We start from the raw sequence: 18,776 nt of genomic DNA on the forward strand, positions 1-18,776 counted from the left end.
GGAATTGAACCCACTTCCTAGTTGGGTTTGTTACCACTGAGCCACAACAGGAACTCAGAAAATTCAGTTTTGTCCCAGTCCCTCAATTGCACTCAGTCGATTCAGGCTGCTGTAACAAAATATACCATAGACTGGATAGCTTAAACAACAGAAATTTATTTCTCACATTCTGTAGGCTACAAGACTTAAATTAGGGTACCAGCACAGTCAGGTTCTACTGTGGGCTCTCTTCCTGGCTTACCGACAGTGGCTTTCCTCTCTGTGTTATTATATGGTGGAGAGAAGAACCTCTCATCTCTTCCTCTTCTTATAAGGGCACTAATTCCATCATGGAGGCTTCACCCTCAAGGTTTCCTCTCTACCTAATTAGCTCCCAAAGGCCCCACCTCCTAATACCATCATTTTAGGAGTTAGGGCTTCAAAATATGAATTTGGGGAGAACACAAGCATTCAGTCCACTAAAAAATCATGCAAATTTTGCTGTGCAAGAATTTCTAAAATGTATTATGAACAATCATTTGTAAGATGCTTCTCCCCCCCAAAAAAAAAAAAACTATATATGTGTGTCCTGCAGTGAAACACACTTGGCAAATAGATGCATTCTATATTCATTTTGGAGAAATTCACAATCTATGCTTTCCCAGTCAAGTCCTTGACAAGTCTTACACAAAAGAAATCTGTTTTACTTTAATCAGTGTTTTCCAAATTTGGGTTTTTATTAAATACTTTTCTGCAGAACACAGTTTGAGAAATATTAGTGTCTGTCAGTCATGCTCTGGTCTTCCAACATTCATCCTGGGTAGGATTATGACTACAGGTTTTGAGGTTTTAAGTTAAATACATCATGTTACAAGGCTAGCAGGAGTGAGCACAAAGAAGCAGAAAGCTGAATTGCATGATGTTTGTGGTTCTGCCAGTAGATGAGAAAGAGCTAAGACAAGTGTCAGGGACAGTATGAAACTGTACTATGTGTCATACCTAAATTTTATATGCTTAATATTCAACATCCTGCATAGATGAATTATAACAGTGATGAGAGACTATTATTATTATTATTATTATTATTATTATTATTATATGATGCAAAGGCTAATTAATTGAAATACTGCTCCCTTATTGTATTCATCAGGGTTCTCAGGAGAAACAGAACCAATTGTGTGTGTGCGTGTGTGTGTGTGTTTAGAGAAGAGGGGGGACTTATTACCGAGTAATTGGCTAAACTGATTAGAGAAGCTGAGAAGACTCATGATCTGCCATCTGCCATCTGAAAGCTGGAACCCCAGGAAAGCCAGAGGTGTAATTACTGTTTGAGTCCAAAGGCCTGAGAATCAGGGGAATTGATGGTGTAAATCCCAATCCAGACTAATGTTCTAACTCAAGCACACAGGCAGGAAGGGAGGTATTCTCCCCTACCTTCACCTTTTTGTTCTATTCAGACCCTCAAGAGATTGAATAATCACCACCCACATAGGGAATAGCAATGCAAAACAATCTACTGATTGAAATACTAATTTCTTTAGGAAACATGCTCACAGATACACCCAGAAATGATGCCTAACCAGACACCTGACCTTACTAGGATCGAGTTAAGTAGACATGTAATAATAACTTCACACCCATCATAGGTGACTTATAAAAATCTAGAAAACTGATCATTGTATGCAACTGCCATGACTCTATCCCTGTACTGCAGCACATGACAGTTTTTATGTCGGTGGCTGAAGAAATTTGTTAAGGGCACTCACTCTTTAAAATAAACCTACATGTAAAAATCAATTTCAAGAGATTCATTTACCTAAAGCTTCTACATAAAGTTTCAGAGTAGAAGTGATGAATTTAAAAAAAAGACATACTAAAGCCTTCAAAGTGCGAAATAAATTTCCACAACTCCATTTTTAAATGTCATGACAGACGTAGAAACAATTAAGTGAATATAACTAATTAAAACCAAATTACTAAATCGATAGTGTAATTTAGCCCAAACTAAAACTCACTCTAGCAGATTTGAAATACTTAGATTTGACAAGCTGAATACTGGATCTCAATTAGATAATATGATGCTATTAGCCAGGAAACACAGAAAAATCTTTAGTTTTAGATGTGATGTGAGATTAATAATAAGGTACAACATAATGCTCTCAGAAAACATGTAGTATTCCAAAATTCAGAATCAATTCACAACATTAACTCTATTACTATGATGGTAGAATGGCTAGCTAGCCATATTCCTTAGGTTGAGAAAGGAACACCCTTAACATGACACCTGTATTTAATTTAATTCAATTTATTTAAAACTTTATTTTATGTTTATTCTTACTATACTATTTGATTTCTAGGCAAAATCACCACCTGGGTGAAAAGTTGATGATACAATTGGAGAGCTGGGCATATGAGAATTCCTCTATTGAATTTAGGAGGTAGCATAAGGTCCTGAGTTCCTTAGAGGCATGTCAAAGAAAGGAGCATAGAGTATCAAGAGGTCATTTGTAGAATAGAGTTAGGTGAAATATGGAGACAAGCTATATGCACATTCTTGTTTCTGGGAACAGTTGGTGAACTAACTGTGTAGGCATGTTAATAAATGGTATGGTTCAGGAGGCGAATTGACTTAGTCTATTTGCTTATATGAATATAGACACTGGAAAGTATGGAAGAACTTGGTAGAATGATTTGGACAATAGCAGTAATTCACCTGACTGTGATTGAGAGAGAAATATCAATTTTCAAAGAGCCATTATTTCATCAATAATTTTCCTTTGTTCTATACATGATTAAAGCATATAATTAATGAACCACCTCATGTACTGGTAAGTTGTGTTGTAGCTCTAGCTTGTATTTAGGAAAGAGGACAATCACGAAAATGGTATGATTTCATCTGGCTCTCTCAACCAGCTAACTGGTATTTGATGCTCTTTTAACAAGGAACAAAACTTTGTATTTGCAATTAGAAAAGAGTCTTAACACAGAGATGCAAACAACTGATATTAGACCCTTTCTTAAAATTCTTGTTGGAGTTGTTTTTAAAAATATGAAAGTGGTAGGAAGACATATTAGGATAAAATGAGTCTGACCTATCAAGGAGCCTGCTTAAGTTGATAATGGGCTAATGTTGATGATGATGCCTCAGGGTCAGCAAGATTCAGAAGCATCTTTTGAATAATTAAAGAACAATCAGATCATAATCAATGTAATGAAACTTCAAGTTTAGTTTGAATCTGTTTACAAATTAATGATTCAGAGGTGACATCAGCCAAATGGTGAACTAGGAAGCTCCAGGTCTTCATTTCCCCTTGGAAACATTAAAAACAAAACAAAAGAAAACAAAACAGAAACAAGCAAACAAAACTAGAGATTGGCTAAAGTAACTTTATAGGAACTCTGAAAAACAACCAAAGATCTACAGCAACCAAGTAAATACCCAATCAAGAAAAAGCAGAATTCGAATGGCAGGAAATGTCATTGTTTTTACTCACCATTACCCTACCCCTTCCCCGGTGCTGCAAGGTCTTAGTTTGAAGGAGGCAGCAGCCCAGTGTCCAATTCCCTCTCTTGAACCAGAGGGTGCAGAGAGCCACCTGACTGGTCTCTTTCACCTAACTTGGAACTGAGGCAGGGAAAAACACTGGGTGCTATTCAGAAAAACTGCGACGGATCTAAGACTCACAGATACCTGAGGCAAGAGATTACTTGTGAAAATATTCAGTTGAGGATCTAAAGCTGCAGCCCAGTTCCCATTTCTATCCTTTAAACTGGAGAGAGCAAAGCAGACATATATTTGCAACATTGAACCTATCTGGGGACTGCTTAAAGACCCTTCTCTGTTGTGCCTAACTTGTATCTCAGACTGAGAAAATTGGGGAAAAATGGCAAGCACTGCTCATAAAAGCTGAAGCAGGACTACAGAACTACAGTAGCCTGGAGGAAGAAATTACAGTTGGAGACATACAATATACCATCTAAAATCTCAAGGAGGAACTGGGTGACACTCTGGAAAATTAAGACACACTCAAAAGCAGCAATGTACTGGAGAATCGAAAAACCTACACACAAATACACTCTCAAACAGCCAATGGATTAATGAAAAAAATCACAAGGGAAATTAGAAAATAATTTGAGAGAAATGAAAACAAACATGATATACCAAAGCTTGTGGGATGCAATGAAAGCAGTGGTAAGAGAGAAATTTACAGCTGTAAGGCTGATATTAAAAAAAAGAAAAAAGGAAAAGAAGAGAAAAAGAATCTCAAATAAATCTCAAATCAATACCCTAACTTCACTACTTAAGGAACTAGAAAAAGAACAAACTAATCTCAAAGCAAGCAGAAGGAAAGAAATAATAAAGATTAGAGCAGCGATAAACTAGAGAGTTGAAAAGTAATGGAGAAAATCAAAGAAGCAAAAAGTTGGTCCATTGAAAAGATCAACAGAATTAAAAAGTCTTTAGCTACATGACAAAGAAAAAAGATGGTTCAAAGTGCTAAAATTAAAAGATGAAAATGGGTACATTACTACAAATTTTACCAAAATGGTGAGGATTATAAGAAAAGACTATGAACAATTGTATACCAACAAATTTAGATAACCTAGGAAAATTGATAAATTCCTAGAAACACATAATCTACCAAGCCCAAATCATAAAGAAATAGAAAATCTGAACTGATCTGTAAGTCGTAAAGAGGTTGAATCAGTGATTTTAAATCTCCCAGAAGAGAGGATTCCTGTGTGGCACAGTGGAAACGAATCTGACTAGAATCCATGGGAATGCAGGTTCCATCCCTGGCCTCACTCAGTGGGTTGGGGATCCAGCATTGCTGTGAGCTGCAGTGTAGGTTGCAGATGCAGTTCAGATTCATGTTGCTGTGGCTGTGGCATAGGCCAGAAGCTGCAGCTCTGATTTGACCCCTAGCCTGGGAAATTCCACATGCCACAGGTGCAGCCCTAAAAAAAAAAAATCAATCAATCAATCAGTATCCCAGGGAGGAACCCCCTGGACCAGATGGCTTCATTGATGAATTCTTCTAAACTCTTATAAAATTCCCAATTCTTGTCAAACTCTTCAAAAATATGGAAAAGAAGGAACACTGGCTAACCCATTCTATTCCTTATAACATATACAAAAATTGACTAAAGTCAATCAAAAACCTAAATATAAGAACTAAAGCTATAAAATTCTTAGAAGAAAACATTATGTAAAAGGTTCATGATATTGGGTTTGGCAGTGATTTCTTGGACATGGCACCAAAAGAACTAGTAACAAATGAAAAAAAAAAGAGATAAGTTGGACTTCATAAAAATTACAAACTTTGTGCATTAAAGGACACTATCAAAACAGTCAGAAGTTAATCTCCAAAATAGGAGAAAATATTTGTAAATCTTATATATGATAAGGGGTGAATAGCCAGAATATATAAAGAACTCCTAGAACTCAACAACAACATTAAAGTCAACAACACAGGTAAACAAAGTGCAAAGGATTTGAGTGGACACTTCTCCAAAGAATATGTACAGTTGACCAATAAGCACGTGAAAAGATGCTCAACATCAGTAAGTATTAGGGAAATACAAGTTAAAGCCACAATGTTTTACTACTTCACCCCAACGAGAATGGAATATATATGAATATGTAGTAACAAGTGTTGACCAGGATGTGGAGAAACTGAAACCTTCGTGCATTGTTGGTGAGAGTATAAGCAGAGTTCAAATGCTTTGGAAAAGAGTAACATGATTCTTCAAAAAATGAAATGTAGAATTACTACATGACACATCATTTCCACTTCTGAGTATATATCCAGAAGAAATGAAATCAAAGATTTGAAGAGATGTTTGTATATCCATGTTCACTGCATTATTTAAATAGATAAAAGCAAAAACAACTCAAATTCCATCAATAGTTGAATGGATAAAATATGGTATAAGTACACAACGCTACAACATGAATAAACCTTAAGGACATTACACTAAATGAAATAAGCCAGTCACAAAGGGAGAGCGACTGTATGATTTCTACTTATGTTAGGTATCTAAAGTAGTCAAATTCATAGAGATAGAAAGTAGAATATGGTGGCCAGGGGCTGGGGGGAGAGAAGTGAGTGGAGAGTTCTTATTTACTGGGTACAGAATTTTGGTTTGGGAAGTTTAAAAAGTTCTGGAGATGTAGAGTGATAACAGTCACACAACAATGTGAATGTACTTAATGTCACTGAATTGTATACTTTAAAATGGCTAAAATGCTAAATTTTGTATGTATTTTACCATGATAAAATAAAAATTAAAAAATTAATGGTTCACATACTAAACACATGGCAACTTTCTTTTAACCAAGATACTTGATTAACTACAATTATCATAGAGATTGGCTTCTATGAACACACTACAGTGTACTTTGTTTTGTGTATGAAAATATGAGTGTGATGACATTTCTTTTAGAAAGAATAGACAGGAATTTTTCCAGGGGTATTATTTAGGATGTCTATTTACATTGGCTGAATGTTTATATGACCTGCTAAAAAGTACTAAAAAGCAGACCCTAGGAGTGAATATCCACAAAGGAAAATTTTTTTTATTAAAGTATAAATAAAATCAAAAGACCACAACTAAAGAAAAAATAAACTATAACTTTGTGCAACAACTTTGTGCAACAACAAAATCTCACAAATATTTATGTTTAGCAAAGTAAAGCAGAGGCAAAAGAATATGCATGAAACCATTTACATGAAGTTTGAAACCTGATGATTTCAGTAATTTTTCTTTATATAGATGCCATACTACAATTAAAAGAAATATTTAGAGAGTTCCCTTGTGGTTCAGTGGGTTAACGATCCAGCATTGTCACTATGGCTTGGGTTGCCTGCTGTAGCTCGGGTTTGATCTCTGGTCCATGAACTTCCAAATGCCATGGATGCAGCCAAAAAAAAAAATAAGGATTATTGATTTAAAAATCTCACAGAAACACTCCAAGTGTCCATCACTAAGAGAATGGATAAACAAATTTTGACTTATTCACCCAAGAGCATACTATTCCACAATGAAAAGGAAAAGCAATAAGGATGACACTCGCTGACATTATGCTGAAAGAAAAAAGCTGGAAACAAAAAAACATATAATATGACTTGTTTATATAAGTTCTAGAAGAGACAAAACTATAGTGAAAAAAGAAAAGCTATTGCCTGTGTTGTGTATAATGAGATTGACTGGGAATGGACTCATGGTCAATGGCTGAGGTGAGGAAATGTTCTATGTCTTTGCAAGGATGTGAGCTATGTGGATATATGCATTTGTCAAAACTCATTGCATTGTACACTTTGGATTTGCATATTTTTTTTCTCTTTTGTCTTTTTAGGGCCACATCCTTGGCAGGGGGAGGTTCTCAGGTTATGGGTCCAATCAGAGCTGTAGCTGCCATCCTATACCACAGCCACAGCAACTTGGGATTCGAGCTATGTCTGTGACCTACACCACAGCTCATGGCAATGCTGGATCCTTAATCCATTGAGCAAAGCCAGGAATCAAACCCACATCCTCGTGGATCCTAGTCGGTTCGTTAACCACTGAGCCATGATGGGAACTCCTGCATTGGTACATTTCACTGTAAGTAATATATAAAATAATAGATCTGTAAACAAAATGAATGGATAGATGGACAGTTGAGGGCAAGTTGCTTTAGTTGAAAAAAAAGAGTCCTTTGACTCTAAAATTCCATATGTGATAAAGTGTTCTAAGGACATGCATCTATTTATATATCTACCCACTTATCACCTATACATTTATCACATTATACATTTATGAAATTTTTTGTACATTGTAAAAGTTAGAATAATCTTTAAGTATTTTTTTGTTTAGGGATCATTTGAATAAAATATGAGCTAGCCATATAACAAAAAAATATGCAGTCATTCTAAATTAGATTGTAGAGCTGTTTAATTTAATTTAATATAATTTTTTTACTATTTATTTATTTTATTTTTTAATTTATTTTTTTATGTTTTTATTTTTTTAATTAATTTATTTATTTTTCTGCTGTAGAACATGGGGGCCAAGATACACTTACATGTATATATTTTTTTTTCCAACCTTTGTTCTATTGCAATATAAGTATCTAGACATAGTTCTCAATGGTACTCAGCAGTATCTCATTGTAAATCCCAGTTGTATCCAATAAACCCAAGCTCCCGATCCCTCCCTCTCTTCCTGGGCAGCCACAAGTCTATTCTCCAAGTCCATGATTTTCTTTTCTGTGGAAATGTTCATTTGTGTTGTATATTAGATTCCAGTTATAAGTGATGTCATATGGAATTTGTCTTTCTCTTTCTGACTTATTTCACTCAGTATGAGAGTCTCTAGTTCCATCCATGTTGCTATAGATGGCATTATGTCATTCTTTTTTATGGCTGAGTAATATTCCATTGTGTATATATACCACCTCTTCCTAATGCAATCATCTGTCAATAAACATGTGGGTTGTTTCCAAGTCTTGGCTATTGTGAATAGTGCTGCAATTAACATGTGGGTGCATGTGTCTTTTTCAAGGAATGTTTTGTCCAGATATATGCCCGAGAGTGAGAATGCTGGGTCATATGGTAGTTCTATGTATAGATTTCTAAAGTACCTCCATACTGTTTTCCACAGTGGTTGTACCAGTTTACATTCCCACCAGCAGTGCAGGAGGGTTCCCTTTTCTCCACACCCCCTCCAGCACTTGTTATTTGTGGACTTCTTAATGATGGCCATTCTGACTGGTGTGAGGTGGTGTCTTGTGGGAGTTTTGATTTGCATTTCTCTAATAATCAGGGATGTTGAGCATGTTTTCAAGTGCTTGTTGGCCATCTGTATATCTTCCTTGGAGAAATGTCTCTTCAGGTCTTTTGCCCATCTTTCAATTGGGTTGTTGCCTTTTTTGCTGTTGAGTTGTATAAATTGTTTGTGTATTTTAGAGATCAAGCCCTTGTCAGTTGCATCATGTGAAACTATTTTCTCCCATTCTGTAGGTTGTCTTTTTGGTTTCCTTTTGGTTTCCTTTGCTGTGCAAAAGCTTGTCCATATGATTAGGTCCCATTGGTTTATTTTTGCTTTTATTTCTGTTGCTTTGGGAGACTGGCCTGAGAAAACATTTGTAAGGTCGATGTTAGAGAGTGTTTTGCCTATGTTCTCTTCCAGGACTTGGATGGTGTCTTGTCTTATATTTAAGTCTTTAAGCCATTTTGAGGTTATTTTTGTGCATGGTGTGAGGATGTGTTCCAGTTTCACTGACTTACATATGGCTCTCCAGCTTTCCCAGAAATTCTTGCTGAAAAGACTGTCTTTTTCCCATTTTATGTTCTTGCCATCTTTGTCAAAGATTAATTGACCATAGGTGTCAGGGTTTATTTCTGGGTTCTCCATTCTGTTCCATTGGACTCCCTGTTTGTTTTGGTACCAGTCCCACACTGTCTTGATGACTGTGGCTTTGTAAGAGTTCCTGAAGTCTGGGAGAGTAATGCCTCCTGCTTGGTTTTTGTTCCTCAGAATTGCTTTGGCAATTCTGGGTCTTTTGTGGTTCCATATAAATTTTTGGATTGTTTGTTCTAGTGCTGTGAAAAATGTCCTGGGTAATTTGAGAAGGATTGCATTGAATCTGTAGATTGCTTTGGGTAGTATGGCCATTTTTACAATATTAATTTTTCCAACCCCGGAGCATGGAATAGCTTTCCATTTCTTTGAATCCTCTTTAATTTCCTTGATTTATGTTTTATAGTTCTCAGCATATAAGTCCTTTACCTCCTTGGTCAGGTGTATTCCCAGGTATTTGATTTTTTGGGGTGCAATTTTAAAAGGTATTGTATATTTTTATTCCTTTTCTAAAGTTTCATTTTGGCATTCCTTTTCTGATATTTCATTGTTAGTATGCATAAATGTGACTGATTTCTGAGTGTTCATCTTATATCCTGCTACTTTGCCTAATTTGTGGATGAGTTCAAGTAGTTTTTGGGTTGAGTCCTTAGGGTTTTCTATATATAGTATTGTCATCTGCATATAGTGACAGTTTTATCTCTTCTCTTCCTATTTGGATGCCTTTTATTTCTTTTGTTTTTCTGATTGCTGTGGCTGGGACTTTCAATACTATGTTGAATAACAGTGGTGAGAGTGGGCATCCCTGTCTTGTTCCAGATGTTAGTTGGGGGGCTTTCAGCTTTTCTCCATTGAGTATTACATTTGCTGTGGATTTGTCATAAACGGCTTTGATTATGTTCAGGAATGTTCCCTCTATACCCACTTTGGTAAGAGTTTTGATCATGAATGGATGTTGGACATTGTCAAATGCTTCTTCTGCATCTGTTGAGATGATCATGTGGTTTTTGACTTTTGTTTTGTTAATGTGATCTATGACCTTGATTGATTTGCATATGTTGAACCATCCTTGTGGACCTGGGATGAATCCCATATGGTCATGGTGTATGATCTTTTTGATATGTTGTTGGATTCAATTGGCTAAAATTTTGTTGAGAACTTTTGCGTCTGTACTCATGAAAGATATTGGCCTCTAGTTTTCTTTTTTGGTGGTATCTTTGTCTGGTTTTGGAATTAGGGTGATGGTGGCATCATAGAATGTCTTTGGGAGTGTTCCTTCTTCCTCAGCCTTTTGAAAAAGTTTAAGAAGGATGGGGATAAATTCCTCTTTGTATATTTGGTAGAATTTGCCTGTGAAGCCATCTAGTCCTGGACTTTTATTTGTAGGAGTGTTTTTATGATGTATTCAATTTCATTTCTAGTTATCAGTCTGTTCAGCTGATCTATTTATTTTTTATTCAGTTTTGGCAGGTTGTAAGATTCTAGAAGGTTGTCTATTTCTTCCAGATTGTCAAATTTGTTGGCATATAGGTGTTCATAGTATTCTCTTATGGTTTTTTGTATTTCTGCTTTATCCGTTGTGATTTCTCCTTTTTCATTTCTGATTTTGTTTATTTGGGTTTTTTCTCTCCTCTTCTTGGTGAGTCTAGCCAGAGGTTTGTCAATTATGTTTACCTTTTCAAAGAACCAGTTCTTGGTTTTATTAATTTTCTCTATTGTTTTTTGAATCTCTCTTTTATTGATTTCCTCTTTGATCTTTATAATTTCCTTCCTTCTGCTGACTTTAGGTCTTTTTTGTTCTTTTTCTAATTCGTTTAGGTGGAGGGTTAAGTCATCAACTTGAGTTCTGCTTTTTTTTTTTTTTTTTGAGGAAGGCCTGTATTTCTATGAATTTCCCCCTGAGCACTGCTTTCGCAGCATCCCATAGATTCTGAGTGGTCGTGTCTTCACTATCATTTGTCTCAATGTATTTTTAAATTTCCTTCTTGATTTCCTCATTGACCCATGGGTTTTTTTTTAGTAGCATGTTGTTTAGTCTCCATGTAGCAGGTTTTTTCTCATTTCTTTTCCTGTGGTTGATTTCTAATTTCATTCCATTGTGGTCAGAGAAGATACTTGAAATAATTTCTATGCTCCTAAATTTGTTGAGGTTAGCTTTATGGCCCAATATGTGATCAATTTTTGAGAATGTTCCATGTGCACTTGAGAAGAATGTGTATTCTGATTTTTTTTTGATGTAATGTTCTGAAAATTGTTGATTAAGTCTAACTTTTTTGTTGTGTCCTTTAGGATCTCTATTGCTTTATTGGTTTTCTGTCTGGAAGATGTGTCTATTGATGTCAGTGGGATGTTAATGTCTCCTGCTATGATTGTATTATCATCAATTTCTCCTTTTATGTCTGTTAGTATTTGTTGTAGGAGTTCCCATTTTGGCGCAGTGGTTAACAAATCTGACTAGGAACCATGAGGTTGCAGGTTTGATCCCTGGCCTCACTCACTGGGTTAAGGATCTGGCATTGCTGTGAGCTGTGGTGTAGATTGCAGATGCAGCTCAGATCCCACGTTGCTGTGGCTCTGGCGTAGGCTGGCGGCTACAGCTCCCATTAGACCCCTAGCCTGGGAACCTCCATATGCCACGGGAGTGGCCCTAGAAAAGGCAAAATGACAAAATATATATATATATATATATATGTATTTATTGTATGTATCTGGATGCTCCTATATTTGAGGCATATATGGTGATGATAGTAATATTCTCTTCTTGAATGGATCCTTTAATCATTAAATAGTGTCCTTCTTTGTCTTTATTTATGGCTTTTGTTTTAAAGTCTATTTTGTCTGATATGAGTATTGCTACTCCTGCTTTCCTGTCATGTCCTTTGGCATGACATATTTTTTCCCACCCCCTTACTTTCAATCCATATGTGTCCTTTGTCCTAGGGTGAGTTTCTTGTTTTCAGCAGATTGAAGGTTTTTTCTATTTTATCCAATCAGCCACTCTGTGTCTTTTGATTTGAGAATTCAGTCCATTGAAAAATAAGGTAAAAATTGATAGATGATTATTTATTGCCATTTAAAACCTCATTTTCCAGTTGATTCTATGATTCTCCATTCTTTCTTTTTTATTGGATGGTCTCCAATTATTTTCTTCTTGAGTGTTTTTCTTTTCATTTTTTGTGAATATAATGTTTTGTTTTGATTTGTGGTTGACCTGTTTTTTAAGTATGTTAACCCCTTTCTATAATTGTGTGTTTTAGCCTGAGTCCTGTATGTTCAAACACTTCATTACCATACTAAAATTAAAAAAAAAATTTTTTAAAACGGGTCTATTTATTTCCTAACATCCCTTGCCCATATTTTATGATTTTGATGTCTTTTTAATTTTTAATTTTATTTCATTTTAAACATATTCATGATTATATCTGTGTGCTGGCTTATTTGAGTGACTGGTCTCTGATTGTGGTTTCATCCATCCTAGTTCTTCCTCTTTTTTTTTTTTTTTTGATTTAGAGAAGCCCTTTCAATATTTCTTTTAGAATATGTTTTGTATTGCTGTATTCTTTTTGCTTTTGTTTGTTGGAAAAAATTTTTATTTCCCCTTCTATTTTAAATGATATTCTTGCTGGATAGCGTATTCTAGGTTGCATATTTTTTTCCATTCAGCATTTTAAAAATCTCTTGCCATTCCCTCCTGACCTGTATAGTTTCTGTAGAGAAATAAGATGATAGCCTTATGGGGGGTTCCCTTATGAATGACATTTTTCTTATCTCTTGCTCCCTTTAGGATCCTCTCTTTATCTTTAACTTTTGCCACTCTTATTATAATGTGTCTTGGTGTGGGCCTCTTTGGGTTCAACTTGTTTGGGGCCCTCTGTGCTTCCTGTATCTTGGTATCAGTATCCTTTAGATTTGGGAAGTTTTCAATGTAAATTTCTTCAAATATATTTTCCATTCCCTTATCTTTTTCTACTCCTTCTGGAATTCCTATTATGTGTAGATTGGCCCACTTTATATTATCCCATAAGTCTCTTATATTGATTTCATGTTTCTTCATTTGGTTTTCTGTCTGATGTCCTGTTTGAATGATTTACATTATTCTATCTTCCATGTCACTAATTCATTCCTCTGCATTACTCATTCTGGTCTTTATTGCCTTTAGCTCAGTTTGTATCTCTGCAAATGAACTTTATACTTTTTCTTGGCTCCTCCTTGTATTTTCTAGTTCCTTTTATAAAGGAATCTGCATTACTGTTCATGTCCTCTCTTAATTCCTTCAGTATTTTCACTATCTCCCTTTTGAACTCCAAGTGCGTCAGACTGCAGAGTTCTGTTTCATTGTTTACTGCTTTAGGTGAGTTCTCCTATTGTTTTAACTGGGAATGGTTTCTGAGCTTCTTCATCTTGCTTGTTATTTTCTTTTTCTTGGTGGAGTTGTACTCCCTGTGGCCAGTCTGGGTTGCCCTGGCACTGCTGTTGAGTGTTTCCTGAGGGCTGGTGGTGTTGGCTGGTCTTCTTTGAGGCAGTGGGGAATTTCTTGAGGGTGGGCGGGGCTATCAGGGTCAGTCTGAAGCATAGGAAGACTTCCTGAGGGCAGACGGGCCTGGCAGGTCTGCACCATGATGGATGCCGACCTCCCATGGCTGGGCAGAGATTGCTCTGGTGTTTCTGGGCTTTGGAGGTCTTCCAGGGGGTGGGCAGTTCTAGGCAGCTGCTCTGCAGGAGTACAGCACCTCCTGAGGGTGGAGCGGTTAACCAGGCTGCTGGGAGGCAAGGGAGCCCTTCCCCAGGGCAGCTGGAACTGGCAGGACCACCCCATGATGGAGGCAGTCTTCCCATGGCCAGGCAGAGCTTGCTCTAGCGTTTCTGAGCCACAGTGCTCTTCCAGGGGGCAGGTGGTGCTGGGTACTGCTCTTCAGGAGTACAGCACCTCCTGAGGGTGGGAGAAGCTCGCCAGGCCACTGGGAGACAAAGGGGCACTTCCCCAGGGCAGCTGGAACTGGCAGGACCACCCTGCAATGGAGGCAGACTTCCTGCAGCTGGCCGAGCTTGCTCTGGTGTTTCTGGGCTGCTGAGCTTTTCCAGGGGGCTGGCAGTGCTGGGTGCTGCTCCGTGGGGGTGTAGCCCCTCCATAGGGTGGGCACACCAGGGCAGGGAAAGCCCCTGAGGTGGTTGGCTTCCCTAGAGTGGTGAGGCCAGCCCTCCGGGATGGCAGGTGGCCTCAGGTCAGGCGCACACGGGGTAGGGGATGGGGGATGCACTGGGTAGCACCAGTCTGCTAGCTGGTGGGCAAGTGCACTCGCTGGGGTGAAAAGACTATTCTATGGTGGCCCTCCCCTCCTCTCTCCCCTCCCCAACACTGGCACCTTATCTTTCATGCAGGTCCACTACTCCCAGGTTCCCTCTGTTGTGGCTTTCCACTCCCCAGCCCTTAGTGTATTTCTCCCTCCACCTGTGACACACTGCTTCCTAGTCCCCCAGGCTGTCTCCTCACTGCCAACCCCAGCCCACTCTTGGAGACTAACCTCTGATGCCAAGGTCTCGGTACCCAGCCCCCAGCTGAGCGTCTCGGTTTTTTGGTGACTGTGCCAGTAGTTCAGGTGATCTGTTCGGCTCTCACTCTGTTTTCAGATTTCAGACCTACTGCTCTGCTCTTCTCGGAGTCTGGAATCCCTCTGACTCAGTTGATTTTTCCATTGATTAGATGACTTTCCAGCGTGTGGGTTCCCTTTCTCCTTCACAGTTTGCTTATGGGAGCATCCGTCAGGTCCCGATTCCCCTTCTCTCACTCTCCTCTTTTCTCTTGTTTTACCCAGTTATGTCACGAGATTCTTGCCATCATTGGAAGTTTAAGTTCTTCTGCCAGCATTTAGTTGCTGTTCCATGCAAGTCATTTAACATGTAGATGTGTTTTTTTTTGTTGTGTTTGTGGGAGAGGGCGTGCACATCCCCCTACTCTTCCGCCATCTTTCCTTCTCCTCCATCCCTTGCAAGCAGGTGTATTGGTCAGGGTTACTATTTCCCAGGGCAAAGCAATCGGGTTTTGTTTTTCTTTCTTTTTTGTCTTCTTGTCATTACTGGTAATCAGACAAGGCTACTCCAGGGCCACTGAAAGGGACCCACTCAGAGCCACGCAGCTGCCTGACCTCCAGCCGCAGGCACTGCATGTTATGCATCTAGAACTGCTGTCTATTTTATTTTTATGTTTTATTTTTATAGCTGCACCTGGGGCATATGGAAGTTCCTGGGCTAGGGGTCAAATCAGATCTGCAACTGCAGGCCTATGCCATAGCCACAGCAACTCCGGATCTGAGCCACATCTGTGAACTACATTGCATCTTGCAGCAATTCTGGATCTTTAACCTACTGAGCAAGACCAGGAATCAAACCTGCATCCTCATGGACACTGTGTTGGGTTCCCAACCTGCTGAGCCACAGCAGGAACTCTTTAATTTTAAAAAATTTTATTGGAGTGTAGTTGACTTACAATGTTGTATTAGTTTCAGTTGTACAGCAAAGTGAATGGGTTCTATCTATGCAGACAGCCATTCTTTTCTCTGGTACAGGTTTTTACAAACTATCAAGTAGATTTCCCTGCGCTACACAGTAGGTTCTTGTTAACCATCTGTTTTATGCAATAGTCTGTATATGTTATTATAATAAAAAATGATACAAAATAACATTAGTAGATCTGTTTATTGACTGTAAAACATGTCTATGATTTTTGAGTACAAAAAAATCTTAAAATAATATTACTCAGTGTATCTAAATATTATTTGTATATAGGTAGATAAATACATAAATAGAACATATTCCTGAGAAGATAGACACAGAATGGCTAACGCTGTTTATTTTTAGGAATTAGAATTCAAAGTAAATTTTACCTTAATATTTATACTTTTTCTATATCAAAAAATTTCATAATAAGAATATATTTTATAATATATAAGCTATTTTAATTCTGGAAAATAGAATACAAGTCACTTTTTAAAATACTTTCTTTTGAAATTAATGTGAAGAAATACACAATTTCTTCTCCCAGGTAATTAAATACCACTAAGAAATAATTAATAGTATAGAAGAAAAGATTAACAACAATTTCTGTATTGTCTACCATTTATTTTCACTCAGTAACAATTTTTTCCATTTCTGGTATTAATAAAAAATTCTTACAATATACAAACAAAGTGTAGTTTAATTAACTTGTTTTTTCATGGCGTGTGTGTGGTATGTCTGTGTATAATTTTAGTTTTTAGTTTTAAATAGTATTCTCTTATATTCAGTGCTCATATACAGAAAGCAGATGGTTGTCAAAGAGACAAGATAAGAAAAGATGTGTTTGTCTACCTTCCAGAAGTGAAGATTTCTAATTAATTTTGCTTTCACTTTACAGATGTCACTTGAGGTAAGCTATCAACTTTCCAACTGGCAGACTAGCTGATGAAAATTCAACCAACATCTCCTATTCTTTTTGGCATTCTCACTGGCTGCTTGATGTTATAATAAGCAGGAAAAAAAAGTTTAAAGGTTGATTAAATCCTTATTAGTGGAAATGTGCAATGTGCATCCTCGAGAGCCTTTTATTATAATACAGGGAAGTTTATTCCAAACTCCTTTACTCCAGTGTGCTTAAGGGTAATGAATAATAGGCATAAATAATTGTGAATAGAAGAAGAGATGCTACATAGTATTATGGATAATGATTATTTTTAACAAATCATACACTTAACTGTTGTTAATTACCACAGAGAATATGTAACTAATGAAAATGATTATTTTTGGCTTATTTGAAGAAATATAACCTTATTCTTACATACATACAAATTTATCCATAGATTTCAATAGGCATTTAGACATGTACAACAGTACAAAACCCCACTTCATTTACAAACAGTCCTAAGCATGTTCTGTCATTTATAGAGTGAGTGACTCTTCAAAATGTCCACCATTTTTTAAGGGACACCTATAAGAAGTAACTGTTATTTATAGTGACTGAGAAAATCAAAATATCTTTCCCCCTTGTTAAGCATCTTCATTTTCCAAAATAAAAATGGATTAATTGTTGTTGAATTATTTTTCAGATTAGAAAAGTCATGGATTACCATAGTCTGGGAAACAGACTCTGAGATAGATGTTTGCATGCAGATAATTATTGGCAAATGCTCACAGAAATATCATCTGTAAATGAGTGAAGGAAGGCGGTTGGGCAGAGGGAGTAGTTTGGCTGTCATGTGATTGCACTGGAGGTCTTAACTGACCTCACAGGGAGCTCTGGAGCTGGGATAGTGCTAACGTGTATCCCAAATGGAGGCAAGATTGCCTAGCCTTGCTAACCTTGGTAACACTTTTGCTTTCTGACTGACATGTTTAACTCATCACTTTTTCAGGCTTGGCTTTCCCTTACAGTCCCACCCTAAGCTTTGTTTTCAAATCACCCTCCAGATATCTCTATTAGAATATTTATTACACTGAAAGACTTCAAGTGGCTTCCACTATGTTTAGAATAAAATCCAAACTTACTCTGGTTTATAAGCCCTACACAATCTGACCTTTGAAATCCTGTTTATTATTGTTATGATACATGAAACAACATGGGTGGACCTTGCAAATATATGCTAAGTGAAATAAACCAGACACAAAGAAGACAGATATTTTATGCTTCTACTTATATGAAATATCAATGATGTGCAGCAAATTTATAGAGACAGGAAATAGATTAGTGGTTACCAGAGGACACAGAGAGGGAAGAATGGGAAGTTATTGCTTAATTGTTACAGAGTTTCTGTTTGAGCCGACTGAAGTATTTGGAAATAGATAGTAGTGATAGTGACATAACATTAAATATAATTAATGACACTGAACCATTAAAAGTGGCAAATCTTATGATATGTATTTTTATGGATTACATATATTTGTATGTATAGTCCATAACAATTTAATTAGAGTTACAGAGGAAAGGGCATTAGTTAAAAATTAAGGAAATCTAAAGAAAATATAGACTCTAGCTAATTTTACTGTAACAATATTGGTCCATTACTTGTGACAAGTGAACCATGCTAATGTTAGATGATAATAATAAGGGAAACTGGAAAAAGTATATATGGGAACTATCTGAACTACCTTTGCAATTTTTCTATAAATCTAAAATTAACAAATAATTAATTTTTTTAAAAAAAAGATTAGTACAATGGGAGAGGGTCTGGAAAATTTATTTTACTAGTATAGACATAGAAATACAGCTAGGTAAAATGTAAAGTCTAGAAATAGACTCAATTCCAAATAATAGTGATGGATCTCATAATAAAAGTGACCATTTATGGGTGACTTTCATAGGTCAGGTATTTTATTTATGTAATGCTCAGTCCTCAGCATGACCCTGCAAGTCAAGTATTACATGGCCACAATTTACAGACAAGGAGGTTATGGTTCAGTGAGGTTAAATAACCAGGCCAACA

This window comes from Sus scrofa, chromosome X (assembly GCF_054392235.1).
Source record: "Sus scrofa isolate SSC_HxYL_T2T_F1_AM1 chromosome X, Sscrofa_HxYL_maternal_Yorkshire_Landrace_v2.0, whole genome shotgun sequence".
Classification (NCBI taxonomy): domain Eukaryota; kingdom Metazoa; phylum Chordata; class Mammalia; order Artiodactyla; family Suidae; genus Sus; species Sus scrofa.